The following is a 4,742-nucleotide window of genomic DNA, read 5'->3' as shown; positions in this document are numbered from 1 at the left end:
CAAATATAAGTTTGAGGTTTTCTGTTTCCATCCAGTCAGCAAGGTTTTGTCCATTTTCATCACATTATTGATATCTCCAGTGTTTATGGTGGCTGTTGAAGTGTCCGGAGATAATAATGGGGTATTGAGGTGAGGGCAAAGGTGGAGAAGAACAGTTATATCCTGGTGATTTGTGCGGCTTGACTATCATTAATTTCCCCACTTTAAATGTGACTGTGAAAATGTTCGTAATCTGAAGTTGATGGCAAGGCTTCATAGTTACAAATGTTGTTTCTTACATAAGTTTCCAAGCCCTATTTGGATCATTGTTAGCAGTTACAAGCTTAAACCCTGGAATCCTTCATATGCTGTGAAGTTGTGCATCCTCTTCTATGTGGGTTTCTTGGAGTCAGATGATATCAATTTCAGGGTCTTCCAGTGTTGTGGATAAACATCCATTCTTTGCCCTGCTTAAACCAAGTTGGTAAATCAATATTGAAGGTCCAGTCTTACAGACCTGAGTGTCCTGGAAAGCACCTGTTCAGGTATCTTTCCTTTGTTGTCTGTGACTAAGAGTTGGTTTAAGACAATTTTTTCTCATCTTGATAGTTGTTGCTCACTTAGTACCAACCAGGGAACACAGGCAGGGTAATTGAGAGAGACTACCAGCGGACGTGGCCATCAGTGTTTCCCCACAACTTAAATTGGAATGATCACATAGATAAAGTTGTGGGAAGGCAAACCAAAGACTGTGTTATATTGGCAGACACCTAGAAGTTGCTACAGATCAACTAAAGAGACTGCCTAAACCGTGCTTATATATCCTGTGCTAGAGTATTGCTGTGTGGTATGGAATCCTTACTATGAGCGATTGAAGGAGGACATCAAAAAAATTCTGAGAAGGTCAACTCATTTTGTATTACCATGAAATAAGGGAGACTGTGACATCGATACCATACACGAGTTGCAGTGCTAATGATTAAAACAAATTTATTCTTCAGTGTGGTGATATCTTTCCACAAAATGTCAGACTACAACTTTCTCCTCTGAATGCAAGAATATTTTGTTGATGTTCACCTATATGGCAAGAACTGTTCAAAAAATGGTTCAAATGGCTCTGAGCACTATGAGACTTAACATCTGAGGTCATCAGTTCCCTGGAACTTAGAGCTATTTAAACCTAACTAACCTAAGGACATCACATACAACCATGCCCGAGGCAGGATGTGAACCTGCAACCATAGTGGTCACGCAGTTCCAGACTGGAGTGTCTAGAACCACTCAGCCACTGTGGCCGGCCAAGAAATGTTCATCATAAAAAAATAAATCATAGCTCTCATGGAAATATTTAAGTATTCCTTTGTCCATGAGTGGAAAGGTAGAGAAATAGTGTGAAAGTGGGTTGATGAACTCTCTGTCAGGCACTTCAGTGTGAATTCTAGAGCAGTCTCATAGATGTAAAGAGCATGACTCAACAAAAGTTCAAGATATGAAGACAGCTTCGAAGACTCAGTAAGTTTTACACTTGGTTTTTCTCTCATTATGTGCAAAAACCATTTTCTTGAGTGTTGTAGCTTCAGTTCATAAAAGGAAATTGTAAGACTTGTAATGTAACTGATACTGATATTAAAATACTATTGCTGAGAATAGTTGATTGTTAACTGTTGGGCGTTCAGATAAACATGACACTAGTCAGAATGCAGCCCCGCTTTAAATAAATTTATCAGGCAAGGGAATGAGTTAGTTGCTCTTTGCAAGCAGCCGTATATCGCTCTGACTGCTGTGAAGTAACAGGACACTGCTTTTAATGGGTCAATTGGTTGAAATGCATTGATTTTCCAAAGGAGACTGTCTCCTCTGCAGGAAATACTGGACATCACTTCACTGTGAGTAGTGTGTCAGTGGTAGGTGTAAATGTACTGTACGTGGTAGATAGGAACCAGAGAGGACTCAGGGTGCTATACTGATCCCTCTGTGCTGCATTCCATTGAAACTAAACTAAGGCAGTGACACAGTTTACTCGTTGGGAAACCCTTCATGACCTGTGTCCGGGGGAAGCAAATGCAAAAGAACTGAAGCCTGACAACTGTCAACAATTCAAATGTTTGCCAAATAATTGCACCCCTAAAGGAAATGGGAGCAAGAGATGGGAATGATCACCCTACGTACTCTGTGTGTATGCCCAGAGGCCTCATTCAGCATGTTGAAAAGGCTTTTCCAACAGAAACTGAGAGAACAAGATGCAACTATCTGCACATTGTAACAAAAATGCCCAGTGTCTGGGCTTTGAGGTCATTTTCAATTGTTCCAGTGATTTGCAGAGAGAGTTGAAATGACCAGCTTTGCTCACAGAGTCTCAACAAGATCCACAATATGCAGCATGGATCACAGAAATGATCAGAAGCCTCTGGTTTAGAGCTGGTTGGAAGGCCTGAACCAGGGAATTTGGAGATTCTGTGACAAGCCAGGCTATGACTTCCTGAACATGTGCCTTTGGGCTGAGAGTTTTAGTACCACCAGTCCCCTTCCTCCACCTTCAAAATGGATCAGGTGTGCTCGATGCACAAGAGGCTGTTACCCAGCTTTGGGGTAGTGTGAAAGCTGCTAAGACTCTACCAGCTGCTGATGCTGATTTTGATCACAACCTTTTGGTTGCAGACATTAGTACAAGATTGAAGAGGATACGACAACATGGGAGAAGAAAGAAGAGATGGGACCTGGAAAAGCTAAGAAAGGACAATGAGGCAGTAAGAGAATCATCAGAGCAACAATTTAGGGAAATGAGAGGTGCAAATACAAGTGAAAATGTGGATGAACAATGGCAAAATAATAAACACGTTTTATGGAATACATTAAAGAGTGAAGTTGGGAGGGAAGCAAAGGGAGTTAGGAAACCATGGATCATCATGCTGGAAAAGATGGAGGAAAGGAGGAAAGATATACCAGAATGCAGACTTGCTTCGTGCTCTTGTCTAGTTGCTGGAATGGGGGAAGGAGGTGGTGAGGGGGGGGGGGGGCAGAAGAGGCATCCACTGTTACTTTTTCTACATTGCCCGCACCATCCCTGACACCTTTTGTCAGTTTCAGTGACTCAACAGAAAGGTGAAAGAATTACCTGCAGCAGGTCTTGGCTGCACTGCCAGGTAAGGTGTATCATTGGTCCAGTTGGATAAGGTTGCCTTGTTGTCCAACGACACAAGTTTATATGAAGTTGACCAAAATGTGAAGCCCTCCACTGAATGTAAGTATCTTCCCTTTGAGGAGCTTTTTCAGATGCTTACACAATATTTTGAACATCAAATCTATGTGATGATGGCATGGCTGCAGCTTAACCAGCATGTCAAGTGCTCTGAGGAGTCATATGCAGCCTGGATCACAGGATCTCTAACACAAGCATTATTTTGAGTGTCCCAAATGTATTTCCTTTTATACAGGATGTAATAGTCAGGTAACCTCCTGATCATGAGGTTCAGACTAGAGCGTTGACCTTCTCAGAATTATTTAGCTGATGTTGCCGAAATTTTTGAATTGCATTGGCTTACAGTGGTGACAAGAGAAGTCCTTTCTGATTATTGGCAGGTGGCTCAATTGGGTGTGCATGGTAAACAGCCCCCAGTGCCCCACTGGATACCCCAGGCGGCCTTGCCTCCTGCAGAGTTGCCATGTGTTGCAGCAGTTGATGATTCTGGTGCAGTGGTATTGCAGCACTGTTCATTCTTGCCTGAGCCAAGCTCTAAGGATTTTGCTCTATTCATAGCATCATAATTGTGCCTGCAGTATTTTTCAAGTTGTCAGCAGAGTTATCCTCCAATTCTTTGGGTGAGCCAATGGTCCTGACCTCTTTGTCATTGTTGCAAGTTCAACACAACTGCCCGCACATGGAGGCAATGTGTGGTGTATGCTGGTGGATAGGTAATTTGGCAACTGTTTGTGCCAGTCTATGAGCTATGAGTCAGTCACTGGATGCGCCAGTGTTTCCACTGGAGTCTGGGGCTGCCCAAGACACCCTGCATGTGTTTCCCCAGCATATTTTGATGATGTTGGTAGTGGCTGGGTGGCCAGTTGAATTTCATGTAGACAAGGAAGCAACAGTCAGCCTTGTGCAGGTTCTTGGGATGCCCTGAGTTGCAACAGTCAGTCTGTCTTGTTGTATCTTATAGTAAACAGAGCATTCTCCATCTCTGTGCATTATAAGAATGTGGAATGGCAAATTACTTTGTTAGTGGCCAATTCACAGTTGGTGGAAAGTACCTTTGGACTCAATGCCTTTTCTGTTTTTGGCTTCCAAATCATTGACATGGTACATTTAGTGTCTCAATCCATTAAGCTGTCAGTGGTACCCAATTTTTTTCATTCTTGCCGCATTCTCTTCACTATGCACAACAAGGTGAAGGCTGAGTTGCAGCATTGGCAAAATGATAACAGCACTTCACCTATATCATAGAGTTAGTGGGCCAACCCTTTGGTGGTGATCCAAAAGCCTGATAGCACCCTGTGCCTTTGCAGCAATTTTAAACACATGGTCAATTAACAATGTGTCACAGATTTGTATGCCATTTTCCAGCAGAGTGAGTTGTTGACAAAGTTGTCAGGGAAACCAGTATTTTTCCCACATCAACTTTTGCGATGCTTACCTGCAGTTGCTTTTTTGCTGTTTCCCAGCTTTTTCCTGGTCCTGAGCACCCCCTTGGGTTTTAGCAGTTTAATCACTTGCCTTTTGCAATCTCTTCCGTGTCAGGTATGTATGAACAGTATTTGGAGCA

The sequence above is a fragment of the Schistocerca serialis genome, chromosome 2 (assembly GCF_023864345.2).
Source record: "Schistocerca serialis cubense isolate TAMUIC-IGC-003099 chromosome 2, iqSchSeri2.2, whole genome shotgun sequence".
Classification (NCBI taxonomy): Eukaryota; Metazoa; Arthropoda; class Insecta; order Orthoptera; family Acrididae; genus Schistocerca; species Schistocerca serialis.
The sequence above is the reverse complement of the archived record's forward strand: the minus strand, read 5'-3'. Positions refer to the sequence as shown.